Source organism: Kogia breviceps, chromosome 9 (assembly GCF_026419965.1).
Source record: "Kogia breviceps isolate mKogBre1 chromosome 9, mKogBre1 haplotype 1, whole genome shotgun sequence".
Taxonomy (NCBI): domain Eukaryota; kingdom Metazoa; phylum Chordata; class Mammalia; order Artiodactyla; family Physeteridae; genus Kogia; species Kogia breviceps.
This window is the reverse complement of record NC_081318.1, coordinates 77,165,663-77,179,125: the sequence shown is the minus strand read 5'-3', so window position 1 is coordinate 77,179,125 and position 13,463 is coordinate 77,165,663. Positions and strand designations below refer to the sequence as shown.

The 13,463-nt window shown below is 41.1% G+C and overlaps 1 protein-coding gene and 1 long non-coding RNA gene across 2 annotated transcripts in view; one reads left to right on the top strand and one right to left on the bottom strand.

Moving 5' to 3' along the window:
• Nucleotides 1-1,557: 1,557 nt before the first annotated feature.
• On the bottom strand, nucleotides 1,558-4,316 carry LOC136794863 (uncharacterized). Its single transcript, XR_010842273.1, has 3 exons — nucleotides 3,951-4,316; nucleotides 3,349-3,474; nucleotides 1,558-2,088 (listed from the first exon to the last, which is right to left on the bottom strand). It is a non-coding gene; the product is annotated as an uncharacterized lncRNA (long non-coding RNA).
• The window catches only part of GRM3 (glutamate metabotropic receptor 3), a 243,861-nt gene continuing 233,508 nt past the window's right edge, over nucleotides 3,111-13,463 (top strand). The window contains exon 1 of the mRNA XM_059073561.2: nucleotides 3,111-4,065. The gene's annotated coding sequence lies outside the window, so the exon portion shown is untranslated. The remainder of the gene's footprint in view (nucleotides 4,066-13,463) is intronic.

Genomic DNA, 13,463 nt, shown 5'->3' with positions numbered 1-13,463 from the left:
ACAGTGCATAACCTCCCGCCCCACCCACCCCTCCCCCCCACACACACACATCCTCTACCTGTGCATGCAGAGCACACCAAAAACTCTCTAGACTCCAATTTCCTACCTCTCTCAGCTTCTTGGACTTTAACTCTTTTGTAATCCACATGGTTTAGAGATACTCTGTTCAAATCCAGCACAGGGCATTTGGCAATTCTTGCTTTGGAATATGGGGTAGTTGGCACCCTTTGCCTTGGAGCTTCAATCAAAATTAAGACTAGAATATTTTCATTTTTATATTGTGTAACAGTAATTAAAATCAGAATTTACAGGAGCTCCAAGGAGAAACATTTTGAAAGAAGTTGAAAAAAGGAATATTTATAAGCAAATTAAATGTAAATTTTAATATTTTAAATATGTGTATTATGTAGTTATAGAGATGTGTGTATGAGGCCTCCAGAACTGATCAGTCCTATTCTGGAAAAAGAGTTATACAGAGGAATTTAACAGTCACGTGGCAGATGAGCAAGGGAAGTCTGAGGCAAGAGATATTGCCCAGATGATTAGAGGGTTCAGGTAGCCATATAATTTAATACCCAAACCTGACACTTTGGGGAAACAAGGTGAGCTGACAGACGTAAACCAGAACTGTTCCAGACAGACTGGACACAGATATATATGAATCAAAATAACTGCACACTGCTGACTGGTAGTAGAAACCGACAATGAAATTGATTTCTAAATTGAGCCAATCAGTGGACATTCACTCCAAGAGGAACATTAGTGAGAGTGATCAGAATGGGGACATGGAAAGCATTTTAATTTGTAATTAATGATGACAGCTCGTCAACTCTCAATGTTCTTTCTGAATGAAGGATGGTCTGCTTTATGGACCATATTCGAAAGGCATTACACCAGAAGTCAGGACACTAGCTGTAAAGGAACCTAAGAAGAAATATCACGATTAATCATTCAAATAAATACAGTTGGATTAGTAAAAATTGATTAAACTAATAAAAACCATAAACTAGAAAGAGTGGTCTAGATGTCCAAACACGTGTGTTTGACTTGAAAACATTTGATACAGATAAACATGCTATACCAAGGTACTTAAAACAGGGGACTAGAATTGTTTAGAACTGGAGCCCAGCTAGAATACTTAAGGGAGGATGGGGGAAAGGGAGAGATTTCATTTCCCAACTGGCATGCCATTTAGCTAGAAGTGGTACTTTGGTTCCATCCCTTGAAGCTTTTAAAAGGAACTTGGAAACATACACACACACGTGCACATGCACACACACACACACACACACCAAATAAACATTAAAAGTTAAAGCTATGTTCCCAGTTGATTAATTTAAGTTAAATTAAAAAGGAAGAATTAAGCATAAGACTAACTGCCTTCAATTAAACATTATACATGGCTCAACAATTAAGATACCATTCATTAACTATAAACTAGAGACCAATAATAGTAACTAATAGTTAGCTGCATGCAGCTTACATGCTATTACTCCTCAAAATAACTCTGAGGGATGAGAAATTATTATTCACATTTTACAGATGATGAAACCCAGATATTGTGAGGTTAAGTAAACCTGTCCGAGGTCACAACGCTAGGAAGTGACAGCAATTAGAGATTCAAATTCAGGGAGCATGCTTCTACCAGGCTGAAAAGCCCTTACATTCATCAGTTCTTTGTGCATGTGTGGGAGAGGAAAGAGGGAAAGTGTCCCATAAGGGGAGATCTGGTCACAGATTGATAATTTGCTTCAGAATTTCAGCCTCTACACATCACCAACCTTAGTGTATTAAACAGCCTAGACAGAGGTTATGGCAATGCAGTTCAGCGTATACATCAGTGCTTGCTTTCTTTTGTGTGAACACAGCTACTTTTCTTTTTCAGTGAGATTAAAAAATCATCTCTCTCAATTTCAGCTGATTCTGATAAACTCTTGGAAAGGCAAAAGGGTATCTTCTGGAACATCCCAGAGGAAAAAGGAAAAAAAAAGCTGCCAACGTGGCTCCGTGTGGGTATCCGAAGCCCTTGCACTGTATACACCTTTATCTTCTCCATCGTTGTGTCATTGCTCCTTGATGTACAGTTGTCTATTGGAAAGACATTGTGAAATTCTCTCTTATGAAAGTCAAATGTGTTTGTGGTAAGATAATAGTAATGAAATACAAAGGAAGAGTGATTTTGCTTCTACTTGGGCACTCCTATTGCATTCCACAAAGAATGGTGTTGGAAGGGGAACTTCTAGCCTTTTTAGAGTTTCATTATTTAATAACATTTTAATTTTTAATACATTCAAGTTTCTAGTTTTAGTGACATTCACAATGGAATATACAAGCACACATGTCTTTTTAATAGCCTTGGCTCTGTAAAAGAATCAGTGGTAAAATTGTTTCTGTAGTTTAGATGTTCTGGCTGGGTTACAAAAGCAGGCAGTTGTTTAACAAGTTAACATTAAATGTTAAAGAATAAATGTAGCATTAAAGTATTAAGTTTAATTGTCTCTGGCTACATATAACTCAGTCTTTGGTGAACACAAAGTTAGTATATCAGGGTGGAAAAATTAATGACAGTGAAGTTTCCATTTTGAAATTAAACACAATGTATTTCTAAACATAGAAAGATGCCTGGAATTTTACCTTTAGGATTTTATCTGCAGCTCGGAGCCTATTAAGGCTATTTCCGTGTGCCTTTTTCTCTTTTGTGCCTACGTCACCGATTTAAGGTTTTTATTTATTTAATTTTAAGAAGAAAGAAGAGGTTCTGTAGAAAGCATTGTGCCTGCTGAACACAAGTAGGACTAGAAAAGGACTAATGGGAGGGAGGGGCGGTAGGGTCGTTGCAAGCGGGGCGGTGTGGCAACATCGGATGATAAGAAGGAAGATTATACAGCACTCCCGTGTAATCTTGTTCCACCCAAGAAATTTGGGAGAATGCGAAAAAGCAGCAGCCCAGCATTCTTGAAGGGGCGTGGCTTCCCTCCAGGGGCTGTCCAATCGAATTCCTTCAGAGGGAGATACCCCGAGAAGATTGATGAGGGTTGCTAGGAAACAGGAGCGTCCCCCTCCCGCCTGACCCAGAGATTGTTCTGCACAAGCCCTCTCCAGGGGCTCGCAATGTGCAGCTGAGCAGCGTGTGGGGCAGAGCTGCACATCGGCCTCCCAGGCTCGCTCGCTCTTTCTCCTCCAACATGCGGTCCTCCGTTTGCTGGGGGACCACAGGAGAGTTCTTCCAGGTCTGACAGTCCTGGTTCCCCCCGCGGGCCAAGAGCTCTAGCAGAGCTTCAAAGTTAGAGCCGACGACCTCCCCGCCGCCCCACTCCCCTTCACCCAACCCCTCCGAAATTCACCAACCTTTGCAGGCACTGCCTAAGGCTTTCAAACAGACGTGAAGCAGCCAGCAAAACCGCCCTGGCTTTTCTGTATAATAATCTGCTCGTCTAGGTACCCTGGCTCACTGAAGACTCTGCAGATACACCCCTGTTACGGGAGGGAGGAAGGGGGACGAAGAGGGAAAGGGAGGAAAGGAGAAAGAGAAAATGAGAAGGCGAGAAGGCCAGAAGGTCCGTGCCTCTGCCGAGAGTCCCAATTAGCTGCGAAGAATTCAGCCCGGCCAAGGCGAAGGAAAGTTGCTTCCAAGCCTGGGAAGTGGCTTTGCCTGTACGGAGAAGGAGAGGCACTCAGCCGGGAACTGCTCCCCTCCCCTCGTCGGAAGACCACTGGGTCCCCCTGTTCCCAACCTCCTGCGTCTCTCTCTTCTCCTCCCACCCTCCCTTTTCGCACTCCCCCTGACTCGGAAGCCTGGCTGCTCTACCACCAGGCAGTGGTCCAGCGCGCAGCCTGGAGGGGGCGGGGGCAGGGGGCACCGTGACAGCAAGCGGCGCGCACAAGTTGGCCATTTCGGGGGCAAAATAAGTTCTCCCTTGGACTGGGAAAGGACAAAGCCAGCAAGCTACCTCTTTTGTGTCGGATGAGGAGGACCAACCATGAGCCGGAGCCCGGGTGCAGGCTCGGCCGCCGCCGCCGCCACCACGGTCAGCTCCAGCCCCTGCCGGGAGTTGGCGGTTCGAGGTAAGGGGCCCAGAGGAGGACGTGCCCCTCGGGAGGGCGCCCGGCGAGGGCGCGGAGGCTCGGGTGAGCCGCGTGGCGCAGGCTCAGCCGGGAAAGTTGAGGCAGAGCCCGGACCAGTCCCTTCTGTTCTGCCGGGGGTGGGGAGGACCGGGGACAGAGGCAAGGTGGGCGTGCGTGAGTGAGAGTCTGTGTGTGCGCGCGCTCGTCTATGTCTCCGGGAGGGAGGCTGAGCTCGGGGCACAGATCTGCGGTCAGGGCGCCCAGGGTTGCAGAGGTGGAGGGGACTCACTAGCGCTCGCAGACGCCCAGGGACAGCAGTCTCGTCAGCCAACCACCTCCAGCCCTGCCCTGGGCTCAGGATAGGTTTCTACTCGGGGATTCCGTCAGCTTTGTGCACTGGAAACCGTGCGATGACTGGCTGCCACAAGGGCGGTTTCCTGTGGGTGCGAGGTTGCCAGGCGAGGCGGGCAGCGATCTGTGGGACCTGGTCCGCGTCGCTTCTGGGAGACGCTCTGCTGCCAGAGGCGGCCAGAGGTTTGCTCTCCTGCAAGCACGTTTGGCGAGGATCTCTAACTCGATGTCCTTCGCTCCTTTTGGCTTGAGCGAAAAATCGAAAAGCCAGACGGGGAGCCTATCTCTTCATTGATCCTGTTCCAGTTTCTTATCTGACAGTGAGATAACTCGGAGAGGGCGGGAGATTCGCGATCCAGTAATAGACTAGGAAATATATCCAGTAAGCTTGTTTCTTAAGGATTTCATTTAGATTTCCTTCTACTTCCTTCCCTGGATTAGCAGACGTAGATTCCCAAAGGTGTAGCACTCTCAGGTAGACATCTTAAGGGGACAGCTCCTGCCTTTTAAGTATTTTAAAGCATTGTAAATTTTGATAACAAACAATAAAACGGTATACTTCTAACGGTCTGTGCTCAAGTGCCCAGCTAATTTACTAATAAAGTTATTTATACTGTTATTTGAATAGTGATATGTTTGACATACACAGCGAGATAGTTACATATCAGTATATTCAAAGTTGAGATTAGTGTGAGTTAAGGATCTCAGAAGCACTTCATTACTGTAAGTTTCTTTGCTTAAATTTATCTGTGCTACATGATCTTAGAAGTGTTCACTAGAGCTATGTTGTGTTTCTTTGGAAGAAAAAAAGCATCGATTTGTAGAGAAATATTATTCATTTTCCTAAATTTAAGTCTGCTTTGATTTATCTGATCACATATTTTATTTAAGGCTGTTACCTGGACTCTAATTGTTCATGTATATATATATGTAATATAGGCATGACAAAACCATTTAGACTGCCAATACCCTAAACTCAGGTAGATTACACACTTCCTACCAAAGATGTTTAGGATACTCTATTTGTTAATACTTCTATAGTGCTATGCACATTTTCCTCAAAACAGCCCAAAAGAATTTGAATAGATTTTGGAAGTTATATACACCAGACTTTAATAAAGTGAGCTAATCCCTTCCATCATGTGAGTGTCTGGTATTTACAAAGATTTCTCACACCTGTAGGTTTTAGCTGTTCATCCTTTCAAGTTCTGATCACCCAGAAGGAAGGAGGTACCTGGGTATTCTGAATAGACCTGCCCCTAAGGCTGTCTTGATTTCTGTTCAGAGTAACACAGGTGCTCAGGATGGAAACAGGAGAAGTCTTGAAATTTATATTTTCACAAATAAGACAATGAAAATTTCATAGTATCTACATTCATTGGGCTAAAGAGAATGATAAATGGTAAAAATAACTTTTAGAATTGATAAGCCCCTCCCTCTCCCTCCAAAAACACCCTACTCATAAAACCTCTTGTTCTGTGAGCTAGATTCATGCCTAGGAAATGTGAAACTCAACTTGCAGAAAAGTATGCCAACATAAGGAATAGATTAAATTCGGAGACAGGGAGAGTCACCTCTTGATTTAATTGAATGGAATGTCAGACTTCAGAAATATCTAATCAATACATTGAGAAAAGGTATGGAAGGCTACAAAAAAGAAGATATTATAAATAATGAAAATATATCCTATGGTCTTTTTTAAAAGTTGCAGTGTACACATGAAAAGAAATGAGGGTAAGTCAGATGATTTACCCCTACAATTACCGAACATCAAAATGAGCCCACCTCTGATTTTATGTCACTGCAGTTAAAATTGGTAAGTTAAACAAATGCAAAGATAGCATAAAATGCAGTGATCTTTATTTTTAATCACACTAAAATTAATGTTTTTTGAATGAAAGAACTAGGATAATTGGCAAAAGGTCACCTGTCTCACTTCTCTACTTCATGACAGGTGATCAACCAGAAGCACACAGAGCAAGGACAGTCTTATTTTGAAAGATTCCCAGCAATCACATTTTTACAACTTCCCTGGGTAACTTTTTCTCTTTCTCCTTTTATGTCAAGCTCTTTTTATCAAAGTAAACCATTTTCTCTTTCTTGTCCATTCTAATAGATATCAGTCACAATATGGTACTTGATTTCTTTCTCCAGGGTTGTAGCTACCACCTGCCAAAATGTAGCCCATTACCTTGGGGATGGAATGTTTCATTTTGTTGTCCTGCACTCAACATGGTCCCAAGATACCATTAAACAAAAGAAAATTACTACCTCATCTCCATTGAAAGCCAGCACAGTATGCATTTATGCATGTTTGAATATGGCCCGAGTTCCAGGGTAAGACTTGTTTTCTCCAGGGTTTACTCCCCAAAAAAGTAGTAATGTTTACTCATAGTTGTCTCACTTTGCTATTTTACACTCAGTTTAGTGTGCATTTTTGTCTCTTCAGAGACTCTGCTAAATTCTACGTTACATGAATTTGTTGAAATTGCTCCCAAGAAGTAGCACAAAATTGTAGAAGATTATCCACCAAGACTGTACACACAAAATGAGTACAATCATAGTAATCATGGAGAGGGTAGAAACTATTAGGACATCCCCCTCCTTCTTCTTCTAATGTAGGCTTGGTCCCCATAGCGCACCATATTTTGGAGTGCAGTCTGATTTTAAATGGCTCATGTAATGACTTCTTCTAGCACCCTTGAAAGGCTATTTCACAGTCTAATAGTTCTCCCTATCAAAAACTTTGTTGTGATATCCAGCCTAATTTTCCTCTGGTCCCATTTGATCTTGTTACTTATTCCCTATTATAACCCCTCTGGACCAGTCCATTCTCTTGACTGATTTACAGTCTTCATCCACCCTTTATACAGGACTTGTAAAATACAAAAGCTTTATAGAGTTACAGGAGATAACACAAAGGTGACAGTTTTATATCTGGACATCTTTTCTAAATATTTAAGACACATCTTTCAGGTCATTCATATGTATGTGTGTGATTATATATTCCCAATAATTTATTTTAGTAATGTAAGTGTGAGGAAACTTTTCATCTCTGACATTCATGACCTAGGTGAATATTGAGATAAGTAATGTTCTATGTGGATGCACATTTATGAGACATTTTCATTGCAAATGTGATGTCAACAGAACCCTGTCAATGCCCACACTACAAGGGAGTTCTGTGACCTGCTGGTCTGATCCTCCACTGAGCCCCAGAAGCTGCTGGCATGTAAATTCACTATTGAAATGCAAGTCATTTCCATAATTAATAGAAGGTGCTAGGAATATAATAGTGTATATATTGATAGTTAAATGCACACATTAACATGATAGAGCAATTCTGTTAGAATACAGTAGCCCCTTCCTGCTAAAACAATCTGAAAAGCCAGCAGAATTAAGCTTGAATTTATCACTATGCTGTATCATGAAAAGTAAGCTCAAATCATGCATACATCAATATGGAATCTATTTAGACTTATATGGAGGTACCATATGTGAAGGTTACTTTAAAAATAGAAAAGCCTGAAATAACCACAAGAGAGGAACAGGTTTTCACTTTGTTCACTTACAATCTGGTTCCAAGACATCCTTGTGTAGGATTCCTTAAGAGTCTTGAGCAAATATCTTGGTAGACTCACCATCCCACTCAAATGTTTCTTCAAGTCCCAAGCGTTGAAAGGCAAGTTCTGCCAGACAGTAGAAGAGTGATAGGAATCAGGAAATCAGCTCCCGGGTTACACTTGGCAAGTCCAGAAAATACAGAATCAAGAGTGAGGTGAATCAGCAGCTAAAAACACAAGTTAGTGCTGTTCCTTTACGGCTTGGTGATCATTAAGATCGTATGTAGAAACATTTACATGGATTGTTAAGGAAACAAAAAGCAGAAGTGGCATTCCAAAACTGAAAATAGCTTTAGAGGGATAAACTTAGACAGCATGAAACAAATAACTTTAAAACTGATATTCTCTCTTCTGAAGCCCCAAAGTGTTTTTATAGTGCCACTTACCACATAGTGGTGAGTACTCTCAAAATGATTTTCCTTAGAAACAAAGGGGAAATTCTCTTGATATAGGAAAAGTAGGCCATTAATATACTTGTGACTTCTCCCTGGGACAGAGGCATTCTAAGAAGTCTGAATCTACACAGAATGTATTACGTCCCCACCAAATGAGTAATCTTTTTATTGAGCTGGAAATCGTACACTGAACTTTAAGGAACAGAGAAAAGGATCTTGAAAACACTGAAACAGAATCTATACAAGCATAGACAAAAGCATTATATTTGGAAATAAAATCATATCTAGTGCGGTATCCCCACAGAAAGCTCACATTTTTAGTCCTTACTAGAATTTACTTCGCTATCATTGCCTCTGCACAATATTGCCTTTGCCAACCCACCACACACACACGACATTTCAGTAAATTCAGTTCGAAATATATAGGTATGCACCAGACAGAGAGAAAATTTCAAAGCCGTGATACTAGACACATAGTTTGAAAAAAAATTACAACTTGCATATATGTAGCATGGGAGTACTATCGAGTATAACGTTTTGACTAGATTACCCTAAAAAGAGATTACATTAAAGAAAAGGTAGCTAATAGGGAAGCAACCAGTGAGTAAATATTATTAAGGACCTAGTATAAGCAAAACAAGATTCAGGACATACAAATGGGGACACACACAAAAAGTGTTAAAACACACACAAACTCTCATAAACATGTTGAAGGTATTCCAAAAATCAAACTTGAAACTCTAGAGAAGACGTTACCGGAATTATCAACTGAACAAAAAAGTCTGTTCCTTTATTTAAAAGATGTATTTAGATTTTAAATTCCATATATAGATATTCTATTACCCTATGGAGACACTGTGCCAGATGCTGTAAGGTGATGAAACTGTCATAATGTCATAATAATAGATAATTATTGACAAATTGCCATGTTCTGAGACCTCTGCGGAAATATTGCAGTACCTGATTTGATACTCACAAAAACCCTTATGAGGTTAGGTGCTATGATTCCCACTTAATAGAAGAGGAAATGGAGGCCCAGAGACACATTTTCTGCAGCTTGGATAGTTAACAAGGCAAGAACTAGAATTCAAAACTTACTTTCTTATCCCAGGTACTATTCTGTTTACTACTAAGCTAACTTGCCTCCCAATTTATGTTTTATGTGGGACTTCATTTCATTCACCAAATATTTTCTGAGCTCCAAGTAGAGGGGCATACTTTGGTTAAAAAAGAGAGACAGACAGACAAAGAGACAGACATGGTGAGAGAAATGGAATCCGGAACAGAATTCAACAGGCTCAGCCTCCCTCCTCCCCCAGAGAGATACAATCTCTTCTGAAGGGTGAAGAAACACAAACAGAAGAAATAAACTAAGAAATTATTTACAGTTAACTAGAACTAAGGGGGAAAAAATGAGAATCAGAAAAGTCTATGAAGATGATAGGTTTATTAACAAGCTGAGAAATAAACATTAGGTGTGAAAATGTGAGAGAAATACACTTCCTAGGGTCTGATTTCAGTGAATATTGCAATCTGCAAAGCTAAATCCAGGTGGCAAGAATACAGTCTCACAAATAGCCAACCAGGAGGTGAATAGCATTTCGGCTTGTTAAGGCTAAAATGACGACATTTCTCTCTTTAAGACCTAACTACTTCCCACCAAGAAAATGAGCTGGTGAAAATGTTTTGTTGACTAGTACAAATTTGAAATTTCTTTACCCAGCTGAAATAGTCCTTCATCTGTATCTAAGAAACTCTCAGCATTTCACATATTTGGGCGTTTATTCATAATATAGACAACAGCTTGAAAAAGGAAGGGCTCGAGGGTTTCAAATTTTAAACACACTAAGAACAAGAGACGCAAAGCTACCTGCCAGAGGTTCCAAAGGCTCAGTCAGTAGGGTGGCCCTGAGAAAACCCACAGACCTCGTAATTCTCTGACCTGGGTGCTTTCCCACAGGCAGAAAACCTGCTGTCTTGGTTGCATGAATTTGTATTTCATTTCAGACAACCAAAGAGCTGAAATAGGAGTCTTTACTTGAAAGTCTTTCTCTGATTTGGGATTTGCCCTAGAGTATTTTATGGACATAAATCATAAATGGATATCACAGATCTGTCCCTCCATCTGATGGAGGCAGTTTCTTTTGATTGTTAATAATACATAGCAGATAGATTATTAGTAATATTGTGTATTTTGCTTAACAGTTTCCATGCACCATGTGTTGGTGAATATAACATAGCAGAAACTGCTTTCACAAAATATGTCGAAATACATGCCAATTTGGGAGATGCCACTACAAGGTCAGAAATGGAATTTTTATGTCTCAAGGAGAAAAGGAGATCTGGAGAATATAATTAACAGTTTCTATTTTGAAGCATCTTATTTTTCCTAAAAAAAGCAAAGACCCTCTACATGCTAATGCCTTAATCCCAGTGATTTCTGTCAAATCCAGATATACTGGTGGCCAGACCATACCTCACTTCAGAATAATAAGGAGTCAAGTCATGGGACTTATATCCTAACACATATCCTCCATAGACTTTGCTCAAGGCCTGCCCTTGGCAAAGATCTTTTAAAGAATGTTAAATCCCCAACTCCCTCCAAAAGAATCTCTTCCAGTACCTGTCTTGGTTCCTTAAGTTCTCTGAATTTTACCTAAAGTATTTCACCCAAGAAATATAAATGACTATATATTTATAGGTCCGTGTAGTTGGTGGAGGGTCCACCAACCCTCCAACACACTGGATTTAAATGTTCATTTTTTTTCAGGAAAGCTAACTTCTTCCAGTTTGGTGGGGAGTAGCAGAAAGAACAATTATAATTTTTACCTATTTCACAATTTTGCCTAAGTAAAGCCCTTCGATGGCTCTGAATTCCTGAACAAACATGATGCAGAAATTTGAGAGGAAAACAATCTTTCCTATAGCTACTGAACAAAGGACTCCCTGCTAGGAAAGCCATTGAGGTGTTATAGAGTGCTCACCCTCCCCACTTTTTTTCCTTCTAAAATTCTAAATGTGTATTTGTTGCTACATGGTGTAGGTAGGGAATCTAATGACAATAAGTATGGTCCTCAGAGGGAAAGGGTTGGGGTGTATGAAGTAGAGAAAGAACCCCAAGAGACTCAGAGCCGTTCCCCTTCGCTCTTCCCTTTCCACCCTCACAGCTGGTGCGCAAACAACAGTCATCCGCTCCCCTCGCTGTAAACAGTGTTTATCAAATTATTGCCCAGAAGAGCCTACCTCAGAATCACCTTGAAGTCTACTTAAAATGACGAATACTGGGACAGATGCATTCCAGACTAATTTCCTTTAGGTTGGGGTTCAGGAATGCATGTATTAAATATGCGCCCAAGTTGCTCTTATGCATACTCAAGTTTGAGAAACACTACTGTTTCAGTCAGCTCGGGCTGCTAGAATCACATCCAGAGACTGCGTGTCTTAAACAAAAGACGTTGCCTTCCCACGTCTGGAAAGTGGGAAGCCCAAGATCAAGGTGCCAGCAGATTGGGCTCCTGGTAAGAGCCCGCGTCCTGAAGGACCACCTTCTCACTGTGTCCTCACGTGGTGAAGAAAGAGAGCAAAGCTCTGGTTTCTCTTCCTCTTCTTACAAAGATACTAATCCCATCACGGGGGCCCGCATCCTCACGACCTCACCTAAACCTAATTACCTCCCAAAGGTCCCATCTCCAAATACCATCACATTGGGGATAGGGCTTCAACTTATGAATCTGGTGCACAGGAGTGTAGGGAATCACAGTACAAAATTATTCCCCACAGCAAGTCCACTCTAATTAGAATAACCAGTGGCCTCAAATCAATTCTGGGAGCCTGAGAATTAATTAATTAAGCTCAGCTGATAAAGCACAGTCTCCAAGACTTGGGTGAATAGATTCATTTTTTGGAAAACTCATACTGTTGTCGCTGCAAAGGAATTTTTCTTCTATTACCTAAAGGAAATTCCTCTAAGAGAATGCAAACACATACAACACCTATCTTTTGGATATTCTTATTAGGAAACTTCGTCATTTTTGAACTTTTATGCTGTATTCTGTTCTGTTTTGTTTTTTAACATCTTTACTGGAGTATAATTGCTTTACAATGGTGTGTTAGTTTCTGCTTTACAACAAAGTGAATCAGTTATACATATACATATGTCCCCATATCTCTTCCCTTGTGTTGTATCTTGTAACGGCAATACTGAGATGTTAGAAAGGGAAGTTACTGCTGTTGGAAGAGGATCATCAAGGAAAATGTTATTTCTATTTCTGAGAATAGAAATGCTTCCAGTTTGGTAACTGCAGACTTCAAACTCAAATTGTCTTTGGAACTAGATCCTTGTGAGCCAGGGGATGTGGGGAAACGTTGTTTGGTCACAGTTACCCCTTTGCCCTCCGGATCTGCAGAGCAGGAGTAAATGAAACAAAACAAAACTTCATTTGGCAAAACTTCAGCTTCTACTTCATTCAAGTGACTGGTTGCTTAGCTGAAGCTAGCAATCCTCACAAATACTGCCAAAGATAGTTTCCTAAGCAGCGTTCAGAGCCACATGGGAAAAGTGCTGGAGAGTGGAAGGAGGGGCGGGCAGCAGGGGGGAAGGGTGATGCTTAGGCGGGACCACCGGCTTTACTTCCTAGGGGGTCTAGGCCAACTTTTTGTTCACTGTTTTTCCACACTTAACAGATTTCCTGAAGAGAAAAGCAATAAAAAATAGACCACACACCCCCCCACTCTCCCAACCATTAAGAAACATTTGAATTTTTTAAAAGCCAAAGCTAAAAACCCATCACTACCCTAGATTTCCAGATTCTAGAAGGGACACCATCATTTTCCCAGAAAGACGGTTCCAGTCTTGGAATTGCCTATGACGTTTCCATTCTGTTTGGTTCTCTGTTAATTCCAACTTCATAATTCATCTGTACACTGTGCTCTTTCCTCTCCTACTACTGTCAAAACCTTAACCCAGGATATCAGCACTTGCCTCTCAAACTTTTCTAACAGGTAATCTCCTCCAATCTCTCCCTCTTCA